General features: G+C 52.0%; 1 long non-coding RNA gene and 1 other non-coding gene across 4 annotated transcripts; both read left to right on the top strand.

Moving 5' to 3' along the window:
- The first annotated feature begins 12,850 nt into the window (after nt 1–12,850).
- Nucleotides 12,851–16,031, top strand: LOC136021359 (uncharacterized). 3 transcript variants are annotated; one of them, XR_010615743.1, is made up of 6 exons: nt 12,851–12,914; nt 13,543–13,631; nt 14,595–14,677; nt 15,362–15,428; nt 15,657–15,783; nt 15,897–16,031. It is a non-coding gene; the product is annotated as an uncharacterized LOC136021359 (long non-coding RNA). The 3 variants fall into 3 exon arrangements; XR_010615742.1 differs by lacking the exon at nt 14,595–14,677; XR_010615744.1 differs by lacking the exons at nt 12,851–12,914; nt 14,595–14,677 and adding an exon at nt 12,948–13,016.
- Nucleotides 13,400–13,473, top strand: LOC136021691 (small nucleolar RNA R38). Its single transcript, XR_010615869.1, has one exon. It is a non-coding gene; the product is annotated as a small nucleolar RNA R38 (small nucleolar RNA).
- Nucleotides 16,032–17,480: the final 1,449 nt, after the last annotated feature.

Raw genomic sequence — 17,480 nt, forward strand, 5'->3', positions numbered from 1 at the left:
CTGGCTCCTCTCTGTTCCTCAGAGGATATTAGATCCTTCTCTTGATATTTCCTCGCTCTTTGTAGATGTTACCCTAGTTTTCATTTCCAGGGCTTCCAGACTGTTTTTAACAATGCTGAGCTTTCAAGTTGCTTCCTTCCAACTTTCTCCAGCCATGCTTTCCCAGAGCCTGAGCTGCTTTGATTATTCCCAGATGTTGTTACGTTTTTAACCCCACACTAGTACTAACAGCTTGGAAAGAAGACTGGTAGCAGGCATCCTGGGTTCTCTTGTTCACCAAATACCTTCCTGAGCAGAACATGTACGGGATTTATCCTACAAAGGCAATGCCATTAGCACCAGGTTATCTTGCTATGGCTGAAATCCTCGTGCTGATAAAGATAACCCGCTGAAAGCATTGGTCGTTTTCTCCACCCAGCTCCTCCTTATCCTCTGCTGAGATCTCCAAGCAGGATGACACATTCCCAAGGCTGCAGAGAAGCCTTTCAGCAGGTATGACCGAGGCTGCCAGGCAGCATCTAATGCAAAAGACCTTGTTCAGTTCCAGGCCAGGCTAGATTCAAGCTGTGGCCATCCCTACCCAGCCAACAGCTCTGCTCAAGCCATGTTTTCCTTGGCCTAGGAGGATGTGTGTGTATATCCTGAAAGGCCAAAGTGTGGGGAGTAAGGAGCTGTACACAACTGGCTGAGCTCCTAACAAACCTCTGCGGTCCTCCTGACTCCGGGAATCCTGCTGCTCTCATGCTTAAGCCATTGCATTGCTAAACACACATAAAACATATCCCCATTCCCACTAGCAGAGAGCCAGGGTGTAGCCCAGCTGGCAGGAGATGCAATTCCTCTCAATCATCCATAAATGTTCCCAAGATCACCCCAAGTTTCTTGGTGTCTCCACCCACCCTGCTGGACCCTTCCACTTGTGTTCCTCAGCCCAGTGCTCAGCTCCACAAAGCCCGAGGTTACTGGCAGGGATGTGAACACATCACATAGCATCTTCCTCCCATACGAGGACGACCACGCCTGGGCAGCACAAGGAACAACAATGAAGAAGGAGGAAAACAAGACAGGAAAAAGGGGAAAAAAGGCATCAAAAGATAATATATTTTCGCAGAGGGGTAAGCTAAGGGACAAGGCAACCTGCCACGGCATGTCCCCATGACTGCACTGTGGTACCCAGCCTTGCCAGCTTGTACAGCTACAGCTGGGGAAGCAGACGAGAGGCAATCATAGAATGGTTTGGGTTGGAAGTTCCAACCCCCTGCCACGGGCAGGGACCCCTTCCACTGGAGCAGCTTGCTCCAAGCCCTTGTGTCCAACCTGGCCTTGAGCACTGCCAGGGATGGGGCAGCCACAGCTTCTCTGGGCACTCTGTGCCAGCGCCTCAGCACCCTCACAGGGAAGAGCTTCTTCCTTATATCTAACCTGAACTTCCTCTGCTTCAGTTTGAGCCCATCACCCCTTGTCCTATTGCTCCAGTCCCTGATGAAGAGTCCCTTTCCAGCATCCTTGTAGCCCCCTTCAGACACTGGAAGCTGCTCTGAGGTTTCCATGCAGCTTCTCTTCTCCAGGCTGAACAGCCCCAATGTTCTCACCCTGTCTCCATACAGGAGATGCTCCAGCGCCCTTATCAGGCAGCACTAAACCCAAACTGACCCTCCAGTAAGACCCTACCCCAAGGACAACGTCAATGCCTCTGCCCTGGACACAGAACATCCCCCGCACCCAGCCCCACCATAGCAGGCTGCAGCCAGATGTGCCTCAGGCCAGCGCTGCGTGAGCTGGTCGGACCAGAGCTGCACCCACAGGTGCTCGGGGGAGCAGGGAGGAGGTTGAGGGAGGAGGCCCACAAAGCCAAGCTGTGAATGAAGAGTGTCAGTGCTTGGAAAGCGCAACCAATTTGCTTTCAGTACAGTTCATGCCTCTCCAGCAGTGCCCAGAATAACAAATCCCCTTCACCCTCCGAGCCTGAATGCTGGAGGAAGCTGCTGAGAAACTTAATTGATTAACGGGATGCGTGCACAGGAAAAAACTGCCCAGCATCAAGGAAGTCACTGTCCTGACAGCTCACACACACACTGGTGGGAGATCAGAGAGCCCAGCTGCAGTTCCTTACCACACAACCCCTTCTTTTAGCCTGGGAACAAGGCAAGCTCTGTTTTGATGGGGACACCCATTCCGCAGTGGCGTCAAGGGGCCGTGTCCACACTGCCCTCACCACCCACCCAGGCTGGGCAGGCACAGCCCCATCCTCAGTCCCAGCACCATCAGCTGGTGAAGGAGGCAGGTTCTACCTCGCCCTCTCCAGCCCCAGAGGTCCTGTGAGCCCTGGAAGCCCCTGAGCAGCAGGAAGAGGTGCCTTGAGAGCAACTTTAGCATCCAGGGTGCAGTGGAACGAGCTGAGCATGTCAGAGGAGCCAAGGTGCCCGATGCCTCACAGCATCCTCCCTGAAAAAGAGGTGCCCAGCTTCCCTAGCCCCAGCAGGCCATCTCCCCGCCTCCCAGCCCCAGCCTGGGCTCCCTGCTTTGCTCTCAGCATCTCTAGCTCTGCCCTGCCTGTCACAGGGTCACTCTGTCACCGCACAGGATTGCTTTCCCCATTTGGCTAAAGAAAACAAGAAGCCAAAGGCCTGCAGGGGCTGTGAACTTGCCTGTCACGTTCCTGACAGTATCAAAACCTTTTGCTGCTTGTGTTTTTCCCAAACTGTCACTGCTCATCACACCCTTTGCTTAAACCTCTGATCCCGAAAGCTTCCCTGAGGTCTCTCCAAAACAAATGGAGAGAGCGTGCTCTGTTCTCCAAGGGGATCAGACACCACCTCAAAAGCAATGAGGCTGACAAGGCCAGTGCTCCCCAGAGCAGGTCCAGGCAGAGCCAAGCACTGTGTGGCTGCCAAAGGTGGGAGGCAGGCAGCCTGCAGACCCCCAGCTTCCCCCCTCCCTCCAACCACTCAGCTCCTGCTTCTTCACTCCAGGAAGGATGACAGGAAAAAGAAAGGGCTCTGCCCTTCTGTTTGCTCTCTGCTGAGCAAAACTGCTCCCCTGCTTTCCCTATTGCTGCTCTTTGCTATTTGACCTGAGCAGCCCAGAGGAATTTGAGTCACGGTGCATTCCGAGCGCAGCATTGGTTTTCTAGAGCAAAACGGAACCAGCTGCCAAGAAACAAATCCTGGCACTTCTCCTGGGTGGAACGAAACTGCTTGAAACCCCAGGGGGAAAACTACCAGAGCTCAGCTGCAGCAGAACCCATCCCACCCCAACCCCTCCAGGGATTCCTGCAGCACGAGAGGGCTCAGACAGAGACTGATGAACATCATGACAGTGTCCATACGGTACCTCTTCGAAAGCTAGGAGTGAAACAGAGCTCTCTCCTTCAGCTGAAGGCAGTGCTGTGGGAAGGAGTGCACTCTGGCTGAACCAGCTCCAGCATCCAAGTCCAACCATGCCCAGTGTCCTACCTGCCCAGGCCTGTTGTGCCTATTGTAAGCAGGCAGGATAGGGGCAGGTGGATGGTGCTGGCATGGGACACGCCAAGTTCACACATGATTTGCTGTGAATGAGCTTCTGAGGCTTGTCAGGGCTAAGTGGGGTTTGTCCCCCAGAGCTGTGAGAAAGCCTGGTGCTGTCAGAGCCAGGGGGAGGAGGGATGCCCACAGGGGTTGCATGGCCTGAGCTGGCTCTCAGGTTTGAGGAGGTGGTGTCCATGGGATTGCTGTGTACTTGAATAGCAGAGCAGGTAGATGTGCATCACCCCTTTCCCAGGAGGGTTAATTTCTCCCCCAGGTATCAAGGAGATGTGGGGCAAAGCCTTCAATAGTCTCCCTGCACACTCTTCAGTTTCTTCTCAGGTTGCTGGGCTCAGAACAGCTTTCAGCGGAGGCTAAAGACTGATGTACAGGGTCTTTGCTTATCAGGAGGAGTAAGGAGCAGAGCAGCTCAGGTAGCTGATGCAGTCTGCAGAGCTCCAGCAGTGATTTGGGAGCAGCAGCATTACTTGGGAAGAGTGATGTGGTCAGAGACAGAAGGGAATTGAGGAAAGACTTTCTGGAGAGGCCTGGGATCAGCTGAGACACACAAGCAGCCTCAGAGCTCCTGGTTCCTTGGCCCTTCCAGCTGAGGGAACAACACTTTGTTTGCTCACATTTTGCATGCGATAGATAGACCCAGGTCAGAAATACTGGTAACGCAGTTTCTTGGAGGGTTTATACCAGCTGAGACCTGGGTTTTGCTGGTAACAAGGTTCCCCCTCAGTCACGATGCAGGAGGCAATCTTCAGGCAATATCAAGGCAATACACTTTTTATTCTCCACTCTGCGGTTTATCTTGAAAGTACCTACTGCAGCTTGTGCTCAGCAGTCTCAGGCTGACAGCAGTGGGCCTGATGGAGGTTCAGCTTCACCTTCTCAGTGCATCATTTTAGCAGGACATGTTGGAACAGGCTCACTCAGCAGCAGTAGCAGTCAATAACTCAAACCATCTCCATGGCTCACTCAAGGAGGGGCACTGTTCTTCCAACCACAAGGATTTTTAGGCATGAAGCACGTAGAGTTCACAGCTAGGACAGATGTAGCATAGATCTGCTAAAGCCCAAGGCAGTGACACAAGGTTAACCCCAGGTAAGATGCATTTAGGTTTTCTGTGAGGGTAACATGAAGTTCACATTGCAACACACATCATTGACTGCAGGCAAGTCATGACAGCACTTCTGCTTCCAAGATGGCAGAAAAGCCTGATCCTTGAAGGAGCAGGAGTTCATTTATGACCCAGGCTTTCAGGCCAGGTTTACATAGCAAACCAGTCTCAGCAAGACTAGACTGCAGCCTTCTCCTTCCATTTCTCGGCTAGACCAGGCCGTTCTGTTACAACAACACAAGCAAAGTCCACTGTCACAAACACCATCTGCTGAAGAGGAGGAAGGTTTCACACTGTGTCAGTCTCTTTTATCTCAGTGTAGGTTCTGCACAGGAGCTGGCTGAAGCTAGAAAACCAAAGGAGACCCCACCAAGAGCTTTTCCTGGTGCTGTCTGTGGGCAGTGACTGATCTGACTAGAACAGGACTTGAGAGAGGCAGGACAGGCACGAGCAGGCGAGTCCCTCACATCCCTCTTCAGGCTCTGGTGCAAAGCAGCATCAGAGCTTCCCCCAGCTCCAGGGAAAACTGAGCCAGGATCAGACCGGCTGTATCCTGCCACTGCTCTCCCCAGTGCACACCAGTGCTGCCCAGCACCAAAGCACAAGCCCAGTCCCCCCCTGGCACTGGGACCACCTCTGCCCTGTGTTCTGCAAACAAGGCAGAGGCATCCCTCCCCTGCCATTCCGATCCACTGCAGCACAGCTCACATTCCCTCCTACACCTCACTGTGCCTTGCCTCCCATTTCATACAATCCCAAACTGGTTTGGGTTGAAGGGACCTTAAAGCTCATCCAGTTCCAACCCCTGCCACAGGCAGGGACCCCTTCCACTGGAGCAGCTTGCTCCAAGCCCCTGTGTCCAACCTGGCCTTGAGCACTGCCAGGGATGGGGCAGCCACAGCTTCTCTGGGCACCCTGTGCCAGCGCCTCAGCACCCTCACAGGGAAGAGCTTCTGCCTAAGAGCTCAGCTCAGTCTCCCCTCGGGCAGGTTCAAGCCATTCCCCTTGGCCTGTCCCTACAGGCCCTTGTCCCAAGCCCCTCTCCAGGTTCCCTGCAGCCCCTTTAGGCACTGGAGCTGCTCTAAGGTCTCCCCTTCAGGAGCCTTCTCTTTTCCAGCTGCACTGCTCACATGCAGGCACAGCACCCTCAGCATCAGCCAGCCCACAGCGCCTTCGTCTTGGAGTTCCCTGGCTCCCTCCGAGCTTTGACCACCATGAACTTTAGGTCTGGGAAAGAAAAACATTGCTGTGAGCACTCACAGCAGCTGACTCCTCGCAAAGATGCCCTGGTCACGAACTGGTGTCCTATGGCATGAGGCACTGATACCAAAGGTGGTGCCCGTGCCAAGCTGCAGCCTCTTGGAGGAAGATGAGATGTTGAATTTGGAGCCTCCCAAAGCATGCTAGCAGCTGGTTCCTTGGGATGAATAAAACCCTGCCAAAAATTAGGATCTGTTTCTTGAAGCTGAAACAGCAAACTTATTTGTCTTTCCTCCTTCCCTTCACAACCATGTTGTTGTTTTAAACATTTACAAAGACCTTCATACTGTTTAAATAATGATTAAGGGGATGTGGGGCGGGTTGTTTTCACTTCTTTGCCAGCTGCTTTGGGTCAGCAGCATTCACATACACTTTCTGGTAAATCAGGTGCTGTGGTTTGGGACTACCAGCCATGCCAGCCCTGTTACCCCACCTCAGTTTGCCTGGCAGAAGGAACCCCCCAAAAACCCTTCCTAAGCACTAGTAATGCCCCCCCCACCCCATGCAGAGCAGCTGTGGTGGAGCTTTCTCCCCATGATGTGGGGAGGAGGAGGATGTGGCTGAGCCCTCCCATCCCTGAGTACAAGCGCTATGGGAGATTAACCATCTCCTCGGTGCGTGTTCTCCCACCCACCTCCTTCAGCTGTGATGCTGCTCGAGATGACAGCTGAGGGAAGGGAGGAGAGCACTGGCAATGTGCAGGGGAAGAGATGGCTAAAGATGGACCTTTATGCAACAGCAGAAGCATTAGGTCAACAACAAAGCAGCAGGACATGTGTTGGTAGTTAAAGAAGAAAGGCACTTGCATCTCTCCCTCGTGGGCAGGTCTCCAAGAACCTGGGGTTGTGTTGGGTTGACTGAGCTTCATTTGCAAACTGGCAGAGGCTGGGGGGAAAGGGAGCAAGGAAGGCTGTCAAGGAGAGCTGGAGGCTTTCTGCAGGATGTTTGGACTGAGTGGAAGGATGGAGAAGTGAGTACAAGACATGCTGTGGAAGCAGGATGTGGGATAGGGAAAATGTTTATACAGTCAACCGTGGGCTAATCCATGGGAGGCTTGAGACCATAAAAGCCATCTGCAAGTGGATAGATCACATTCTGTAGGAAACCAGTGGTTTAAACCAATGCTACCCTCACTCTTTGATCTCCTCTGAAGAGATCACACTCAGGAGCCTGAAGAGAGGGGAAGGATAAGTAGATCCGTAAGTTCTGCTCACACAGGCAAAGTAGGAAGGACCACTCATGGTCTCTTCCTGTACAGGAACTGGGGGCCATCAGTCCAACAGACACAGAACAGACAAAAGGAAGCTGGACCCTCTCGCGGCATGGGCTGAGCTGTGCAAGTCCTTCCCGAGGAGGGAATGGCTGTTACAGGTTCACAGGGGGACTGCGTGAGGTCAGGGAAAAGAAAGTCACTGAAATCTCCATTCCAGAGAAAACCCATTAGTGAGGCACGGAACTGACAGCTGGCTTTGGCATTCCCACCCCTCAATGGCTGGTGGCTGGGAAGCTACTGGGAGACGAACCACACGTAACCACGCTGCTCCTGCACTTCCCTAAGGACCCACTTTGGACCTCTCCTCAGAAAATGACATTAGTCTGGATGACTAATGCCACTGAGGCCTCAGTTTACCACTTCGGACTTGGGCTGCTCTTCCTGCAGAAGGGCAAGAGAAACAACCTAACTGGTCCCGAAATAACGTGACCTTTCATCATTTCAGAGTGTTCTTTCCCCCTAAGCAATGAAAGTAGCAGAGACGCTATTCTCTAAAGCACCTCAAAACAATTATCTCCTTCCTCTGGTATAAACGAGGACAAGCAAGAGGTGAGCCAGAGATTGGGCATTTGCAATTCTCCATCTTCAGGAGGAATAAATGCTGGGATTTATATTGTGCTCTGTGACACAGCCTCTTGACCCCAGTGCAGCTTATGCTCATTACTTGCAAGAATATTCTTGTTTGCTCCATGGGTGCCTCACATATTTCTTGTATCTAAGCTTGGTAAATGAAATACTGCTTCTACAACAGTGCAGGCTGGGTTGACTGAATCAACGGCTGGTTGGCCGAGTAATCCAAGCAAACAGAACTACTGTTTGTGATAGACGAGGACCTGAGAAGTTCCTCATTAATATTGCCTAGATACTTTCATACCAACCCTTTCTGCTTACCGTGCCTCTAATCTCTCAGGCTCACACAGAAAATAGAGAGGATCCATCTTATTACCCAGAGCAAGGTCCATTCCTGGTAACTGCCTATCTAGCTTTGGCCTTTCTATGATGGAAATCTTACTCCTTGTTTCACTAGCCTTACAGCATTAAGTTTTTCCTGTCAGCTTTGAGTGTATTTATGTAGCTGTTCATATCTTCCAACTCTGGGTATGCTCTGAGGATATATACTTTAATTAAACATAGTCATCCATGAAGAAGCTGGATTCCTACTGCTATTACTCAACACACGCATACGTCTGGCCCCAGGATTTAGCGATGCGGGCACTGCAATGGGAACAGTTTGTTGTGTGCTCTCTGTTCTGATCAGCTCCTGCAAGGAATGAAGCTGTGAATGCAATCTGGCTAGCTCTGACAGGATGGTCACTTTGCCTAGCTGCGGCATCAGACCTGAACTGATCAAGTCAGTCATCATAGAATGGGTTGGGAGGGACCTTAAAGCTCCTCCAGCTCCAACCCCTGTCATGGGCAGACACCTTCCACTGGAGCAGCTTGCTCCAAGCCCCTGTGTCCAATCTGGCCTTGAGCACTGCCAGGGATGGGGCAGCCACAGCTTCTTTGGGCACCCTCTGCCAGCGCCTCAGCACCCTCATAGTGAATCAGTCGATCAGCTTGTCTCCATTCCTGTGACATGACCTCCTCAAGCTCCATCCCTGTTGCACTTGAAGACAGGACCTTAAGACCGGTTTTGTTGCACTGTGCCCAAAATTCATTTGAGGAAAAGGGGAAGTGGGAGGAACAGCTGAGTGGCTGCTCAGCACCATCAGGAGGAGAAAGAGGAACCTTTTCTGTTCTGCACCTGTAGGAATCCACATCATAGCCCTGCCTGCAGATACCACCACCCTCCCAGAAAAAGCCACAGGTCTTATGTCAAGATAAAGCTCTTGTTATTCAGCATACAAGGTTCAGCCTTTAGATAGGCCCCACTTAGAGCAGAGCATTTTTGAGCCTGCTAAAGTTCCATGTAAGCACACAGGACACACTGAGGAGGAATGGGTTTAAGCATGTATTTAACATTCAATGGAGGCTTAAGGGCTTTGCTGCTGGGAGAAGGGAAGGACATTTTGTTTGCAGTGTGCCTTGTCCTGTGTGGGAAGATGTTGCTTGTATGCTCCTGAGCTCCAAAGAGCCCTTCTCGTATTTCTTGGGCCTGCTTTGAGCAGCAGACACCAGGATCTGGGACCTCACTTATTTTAAACCCTACACATTTTTCTCTCGGAAGTCTAGCACCTGAAATCCCAGCAAACAATCTCCACCAAGGGACTGGTCTTTGTGCGCTGCTGTGCACACAGCATATGTAACAGAGACAAGCATCAATCTAGCTACCCCCTGCATCTCAGCATCTCCTTGTGCTTCACAGGATCAAGCCACGCAGGGGGCTGATGCCAGCCAGACACAGCCGTGGGGGACTAACTTCTTAATGTGTTCAGATACCCTGGTTGCCTCTGCCAGCCATATGTCAAAGATGAGAACCACAGCAGGGCATCTCTGAGTGAGCAGATGCTTTGTTCCCCCAGGCTTTGTGGAACCCTGTCTGCAGGGTGGGACCAGGACAGGCAGAGGGGGAAAGCAAGAGGAAATCAACTTGCTGTCAGTAAGCATGGAGAGTGTCTCCCTGGAGAGGCTTACAGGCAGCCAAGAGGGGAAATGGGTGGGAAACTGGGAGGAGGCCTTGTCCTTCGATTTAAGCGTGGGATCAAAGCCCAGATGAAGCTGGAGAGGTTCTGTCATTGATTTCTGTTTCTCTTTCTGCCTTCCCCTTCTCTGGCACATATTCTGCCCATTCTCCTGTTATCTGCTGCAAGGATAACCAGAAGGTAACTCTGGCTTTGCGCAACAGATACTGAAGCACCTTGAGAAAGCAGAATATGGGGACTTAACGTAGCATATGATTTGCTGGAGGAAACAATCCCCTCCAGATCCTCTGCTGGGAAACTGAGAGCAGCCCCAAAACATCCACATGTAGCTCTCCCTGCCCTTTTAATAGCTTTCCTTCTTGCTCAACCTTTCAAAGACTGGAGCAAGAAAATGCCGTAACTGATGGAGACTGGCCACAGGAAGTCTATCAAGATTGCCTTTGGGAGCAGCACTGCAACCGCCTGAGGAAGAACAGTATGTTCAACCACAAGTTCAGACCAGACCATCACTTACTTTGCTTCTCTAGGAAGGCTCAGAGGCTCTTGAGAAGAGCCACCATGTTCTGCTGACCTCTGGGAGGCTTTGCCTTGCACTGCAGCTCCCGGGTAAAGGTTGCACGCCCAAGATGTGTGTGACATGGTCGCCCTCTAAAGGGAAGAGCTGAGAAAACTAAGTCCCACACAGGCAAAGTTGCAGAGGTTTAGGAGAATGGGCATAGGCGAGGTGCTGACCATGTCTTCTTTTGTTCTGCTTCCGAAATAGTTTGGACATATCTACGCACCACGAACAGGACTAATGACTGGGCACTTGCTCATGTTGTTCTCCTAAGCGTCTGCTTGTTGAGCTCATTACTTGGCACCTGGCACTCCTCATCCACTTGTAGGCACAAGCACAGTTACTCTGAGGGCTTCCACCCAAACCCCAAGATGGTGGCAAATCCCTCAGCACATCCAAGTCTCCATCTTCCCTCTTTCCAGGATGTGAACTCTGCACAAGCGTTGTATTAAAACTAAACCCAACCAAATAAAAAAGAAAACCTTATATCCCTCGGGGAATTAAAGGACTAATTCTAGTTGTGGTATCTGGTGTATTTGCTTATCCAGAAAGCTAAAAGTAGTCAGGCAAATTGCCAGCCACATCTCCACAGAGCAAAGGCTGCTGCAGTGAAGACTGTTAATTGCTGCCATTCTGTATCATCATCTGCTTTCCTACCGGGCCAAGCACTCGTGCAGCAGGCTCCTGCGGGGCAGGAAAGTGCTGAAGTTCTCATGTTCCCATCCCAGGGGATGGGACTCACTGCAGGCTGCTTCCTCCAGGCTCCTGCTAGGCTTTCTGCAGCTAGCAGAGGACACAGAGGGCTGGAGAAGGCCTCTTAGGCAGCTACTTTTGTTGGAAGCAGCTTATTTTTAACAGCACGTTGGCATCTCTTTATAGACTCCTTGCACCACTGCAAGAAAAACAGAATTAAACAAAATGGCTTTTGCAGTCTGCTGACTTTTAAGAGAGACTTTAAGAGACAACATGGGCCATTCTGGAGAGCAAAGGACTCACAGGTCGGGTTAAATCTATGCTCTGGAAAGAAAACTCATGTTCTAAAATAGGAACAAGGCCAGGAGGATCCAGGCACTAAAAATACACACGAAGTCATGCTGCCTGTCCCTGGGAACTTGACTGCCTTGCCTGGAAAAGGGCCTCCTGGAACACAGGGCCAGCCGCGGTGGGCAGCACGGAGCCATCTCCCTGCCATCGGAGGGATCCAGGAGCAAAGCCACTGAGCTCAGGGGACTCCGCTCTGGGATAACACGGGTGCTGTGTCCATAGAGTTGGCAATCCCAAGGCCAGGTCAGACGATAGAGGAGGTGGCCATGCCATGCAACACCAATGAAGCTTACTCTTGCTGTCACTGTGGGGAACAGCGCAGCTTTCCATGAGCATATCTTGGATTCAGACACCCTGAAGGACAGTGAACCCCCCACGTCTCAGACATTTCAGGGGTGACACCAGCTAGATATGGGGCTTCACCTGTACTCACACCTGTCTGCTTTCCATTTCCAGTCGCCACAGGACGGATGAAGCTTTGATGCAAGAAAGTGCACATTAGTGGTTCTTATTTTTCCTCCCTTCGGTTACATTTACACTTTGGTATTCATAAGCTGAACAGGATCCTACAGATGTCATGGCAGGTTTTAACATTGAAAGATAACCTGGAGGAGTCACAAATTCAAAGCACACATACATACGTACTAACTAATCTCTGCCTAACCCTGAGTCTCCTGCTAATTCACCTTTGTGATGTGTGCCCCTTCCTACATGAGCTAATGCTTGTTCAGCCTTTAGAAGCCGAGCACAAGGAAGTGCTGAGGGACCTGGGGGTTCAGATGGAGAAGAGAAGGCTCAGGGGGGACCTGATGGCTCCCTACAAGTGCCTGACAGGAGGATGGAGCCAGGAGGGGCTGGGCTCTGCTCCCAAGGAACAAGGGATGGGACAAGAGGAACCGGCCTCAAGCTGCCCCAGGGCAGGTTTAGATGGAGCTGAGGAGCAATTCCTGCCCCAGAGGGTGCTCAGGCATTGGAACAGGCTGCCCAGGGCAGGGCTGCAGGCACCGGCCCTGCGAGTGCTCACACATCGTGGAGACGAGGCCTCAGTGCCATGGGGCAGGGGTGGCCTTGGCAGGGCTGGGGAAGGGGTGGACTGGGTGAGCTTAAAGGGCTTTTCCAACCCGGTTGATTCTGTGATTCCGTGCGTATCTCCCCACAGAACAAAGCACAAGAATGAACAAATACGATTCATGAGCGGCCGGACGGTGCAGGATCCCAGCCTGCTTTAGGCTGGAACGGGTCTCAAACCTCCTCCACTTCCAACCCCTTCCACTGGAGCAGCTTGCTCCAAGCCCCTGTGTCCAACCTGGCCTTGAGCACTGCCAGGGATGGGGCAGCCACAGCTTCTCTGGGCACCCTGTGCCAGCGCCTCAGCACCCTCACAGGGCTGAGCTCCCCCCGCACACCCCCAAGCACCGGGGACCGCAGCACCAGGGCTCGACTCCCCGCCGCGGCCACCCCCGCTCCCGTGAGGCCGCGCGCCTCTCGCGAGATCTGCCGGCCGCGCGCCCGCCCCGCTCTCTGCCGGCTTTCTCTTCCGGGCATCATGGCGGCAGTGCGGCGGGCGGTGAGTACCGCGGGCCGCCATCCGCAGCCATCCGCGGGCACGGCGGCCCCGAGCGGCGCGGGGACAGCGCGGGGGCGAGCGGGGCACTCCTGCGCGCTGCCGGTAATGGCGATTGCGGTGCGGTGACGCCTCGAGAGCTGCCCGTGGGGTCGTAATGGGGCGGCCTCCCCGCTGTGCTGGGCGAAGGAGGCAGGGCCCGGCTCCGGCCCGCTCCGTGCGGGGCTGCTCCAGCCCCGGGCGCTCCCCGCCACGCTTATCCCGGCTCTTCCCCTGCCGCGCCGGCGGGGGGATGTTTAATAGAGCAGCCGGTGTAGCGCAGCCCGCGCGTTGCCGTCGGTGCAGCGTCAGCGCTTCCCTGCGAGCAGCGAGCTCGAGCGAGCAGGGCCATTATTGCCGTTAGCGCTTGGCTGGGGGGGAGGCAAACCCAGAACCAAGAACAGGCTTGAGGTGGCCCAGTGTGGGCCCGGTTTTAGCTGCCCTGGAAGCTGAGCTAGTGATGATACGTTATCCCTGTCTGAAACTGATCTTTCCTCTGTGGAAGGTTAGCTCTGAGGCTCGGCACTAAATACACAAAGGGAAAGGGATGGTCTGTTCTGTGAGCTGACTCTGCCTCCTTCCTCTGTTTCAGAGCGCAGCATGGTGCAAAGCCAGGGTGAAAACACTCACCTGCTTAGGAAGCTGATTCCTTCACTGGACCAGCACTGATCTTGCATCATGGTAAGAAATAGCAGTCTCTTATCTTGTAGTGTGGGTTTTGCCTCTCACTGGGCTGTGGAAACAGCACTGCTGTCAGATGATAGCCCTTGTGTCCCTGGGGGTACTGGTAGGAGGGATAAAAGCCCAATGCTTGATTAATGTAATTAAGCCAATCAAGGCTGTAGCTTTGTTGCAGCTGGCACCTGACTGTGCAGCTCTGCGCTGCCATGGAGCACAACTTGACAGGCAGCACCGAATGAATGAGAATTTGACTGGTGCTGGTGCTCAGTACAGCAGCTGCTTGTCAGCGTGGTCAGAGATGAGCAGGAGTAGAAAGGATTAGGAGGGATTGGATGACAGCCCATTATGGAGACACCTGACACAGCTCATCTCATAACTGTTATTTGTGCAGCAACAGTGAAAGAATAATTGTTCCGTTTGCCGTCCCGGAGGTGCACTGAGACAGTTTCAAACCTGTATCAGGTTGCTGGGGGTGGGGATGTGCAGTTCTCATACACCAAAGGGTCGTCCTAGCAAGGGCACACCCTGAAGAATCCTTCCCCAGCAGGGTTGTGTCTGCTTGGATGTATTGCTCAAGTAAACCCATAGACACTTGACATCCAGAAGGAGTGGCTTATTCTTGTGTGCAAAGAGGGAGTTGGATTAAGATGCTCCTGTATGATGGTGAGGAGGGTGTCTGCTTGAAGTGGCCAAAAAGGATCTAAACCATTGAAGTCGCAGGGTTAGCGTGGCTTTTATTAATAAGCAAGGATTTACATAGCATCCGTGTCCCAGAGTTTCTTGTCTGAGTGACACGACCCACTGGCAAATACATTCCTTTGTCTCTGAGGGACAGGTTTCTGCTGTGCTGAGTTTGAGAGACAAAATTTGCCTCTGAATGGAAACATTCCTGTCTTTAATTCTTGCTCTGTGACCCAGTGTAAAATGCTGTTGCTAACAGTGTTCAATACACCTTGTATTTAGGAGGAAATCATCCTGCAGAGGCCTGGGGCTGTACTGCTGCCCAAAGACAGCTTTGGCAAGAGAGCAAGTCGGGCTTCAAACGGGTGAGAGAATGCTTTGGTATCACATGCTGCTGGGTTTTGATCTATGTGTAGGCAGCACGAGTCATTGCTGAGCAGACAACCTTGTTTTTGAATGCTTTCCAGGAAAAATACTAGTCATCAGGAAAAACACTGGAGCAGCATCTGGGTGTCTTTGTATAGAATTGCTTAGAACTTAGGAAGTTCATACAGCCAAGAGCAGGAGAGAAACCAAGCCTGTGATGTGTTGTTATCCCTGTCTGACGTCTCAGCTGTGAGGGAGAAAACTGTCCACTGAGGCTTACGTCCCCATAACAGGTCTAGTAAAGATTCCCAAGGACAGGAGTGGCACCAGTAGGGCAAAAGCAGCACCTCTCCCCTTTTCTTCATGCCCTGGTGATGCACAAGCTCTGTCCCAGACACACAGGCTGCTCAGCTGCCAGCTCTCTGGTACAGCAAGGCTCAGGACAGGGAGTAACTGACTGCTGTTGCCACAGCACACATTATATCTGTGAAGAGCTTTTGGGCTGCTGCTGCAAACAGGCACAGCGGCAGGTTGAAGGGCAGGGTAAGAGACGTGTTTTTTCTCACCTAATGTACAGTCATGGAACACCCAGGCTGTAGCAGCACTTTGTCTCCAGGTATCTGACAGCTCCATTCTGCTAAATAATTTCATGCTTTATTTAACAAGTTTGTATTTGTTTGCAGAAGATCAGTAACATTTCCTGACAGGCTGAGCCAACAAAGGTGACAGTGGACTTCCTTAACAACCAAGGTTGGTGTGCAGGACGTGAGGGAATGGTGCCATAAACCAGCAGTCACAGTGATTGCTCTGTCAATACTGCTATGTTCGAGTGGGACCAGTCACTGGGAAGAGCATGTGGGGCTTTTGGCTTCCAAGGAGGAAGGGGGAAAAAGTGCTTTGAGAAAAGGGATGGATTCAGAGCAAAGTATTTCTAGGAAAGCAGTTACAGCATTGCTTTGTGGTGTCTCCCAACTCTAGAAGCAGCAGAAGGAAGATGGTTCTGGAGCAGATCTCACAAATGGCTATTGAATACATCATTGGAAACAGTGTGAAATGGCCACCAGTGTGGAACTGCAGGCTTCTCCTCACTGCAACCCCATCGTGGGTGAGTTCTCAGTAAAGCCAAAGAGGATTTGGGTGCTAATGGCTAATGCCATTGGCTATGGGGGGGAGCAGTTTTTATCTCCTGAACCCTGAGCTGTTGATTAAATATTGCAGGTGAGGAGCTCTTCAGCTGACAGTTGCTCTGCTCTGACACTTTTCACCTAGGACCCGATCTGCAGCTGGCAGGAGGAAGAAGTGGTTCCCTGCTGTTTGCTGTTCCAGAATAAAACAGGTTGTGGAAAACCTTGAGAGTTGAAGTTAGTTTGGTTGTTTTTGTCAAGGTTATCTACTTAAGCAGAAAGGGTTTTGAGCAGGGAGAAAGGATTTGGGGTTAAAACCCTTTCAGAAGTGCAAGCAGTTGTGAGCTTACAGCAAAACCTGCGCTTCCCCAATACCTCAAGACTTCAGTGCCTGCAAACATTGGAAAAGCACTTCATGATAGCAGGAACTGTTAGGAAACAGGAAAAGCAGTGTGACAAAATGACTTGCAGCTAAGCCAGGACTGGTGACAGAAATGGCTCTTGTGTTCTGCTTGGATGCTTGAAGATAAGGAGAGAGGCAGTAGTAGAATCATAGAATAGTTAGGGTTGGAAAGGACCTTAAGATCATCCAGTTCCAACCCCCCTGCCATGGGCAGGGACACCTCACACTAAACCATCTCACCCAAGGCTCTGTCCCACCTCGCCTTGAGCACTGCCAGGGATGGAGCATTCACAACCTCCCTGGGCAGCCCATTCCAGTGCCTCACCACCCTCACAGTAAAGAGCTTCCTCCTTATATCCAATCTAAACTTCCCCTGTTTAAGTTTTAACCCATTACCCGTTGTCCTGTCACTCCAGTCCCTAATGAAGAGTCCCTCCCCAGCATCCTTGTAGCTCCCTTCAGACAGAGGAAGCTGCTCTGAGGTCTCCACGCAGCTTCTCTTCTCCAGGCTGAACAGCCCCAACTTTCTCAGCCTGTATAAACAGTAGAGCCATTGGGTTCCTTGTCTGGTCAAATAGAGTGTGTTTAACTCCGGGGCACAGTACACACAGCTCGAAAACCCCTTTTGGAAAGGAAAAATGAGTTGCAGTTCCCGATGTGCACAAAGAGCTCTGCCCATGAGCTGGATGGGATTCCTGGCAGGAATCTGGACCGGGACAGTGCTCATTTGTAAAACCTCTTTTTGCCCTGTGTGTCAAGGTGCTGCCATGGTCCAAGTCACCTGCCTGGGCTTTGTTGAGGCTTGGCCGGAGCTGGTTTGAGGAGGCTTTGATGCTGTCCTGGTCAGGTGATGAGAGGATCAGGTTTGTTCTTGTCGTGCAAGAGGTTTTGCTGAGTGCTTGTGAATAAGAAACAGGCCTGACGGGCTGCCTTGGTACCATTGTGAGGTGGCTCTGATGCAAACAAAGGTTAATTTGAGATCTGGGAACATAAGATAGGTTCCAAGCTTGAGATTACATCTGAATTGGAGACCAGCCTTCTGTACTGCTCCTTGGAACTGGCTGAAAGCAGCCTACTGTGAGCTCGAGGGGGTTTTGAGGTTCCCTGGCTCACAGCCTGCCTATCTCTTGCCATCTCTGCAGTGAATTGTTCCCTTCAGCTGACGCACAGCACAGAGCACCCCAACTGGAAAAAGGCCCTGATCGGAAGCTGCTCCCATAGATCCAACACAGCCATCCACATAGGGCTCCAGGGATTAACCCTGGATGGGGAATG

Source organism: Lathamus discolor, chromosome 13, assembly GCF_037157495.1.
Source record: "Lathamus discolor isolate bLatDis1 chromosome 13, bLatDis1.hap1, whole genome shotgun sequence".
NCBI classification, from domain to species: Eukaryota; Metazoa; Chordata; class Aves; order Psittaciformes; family Psittacidae; genus Lathamus; species Lathamus discolor.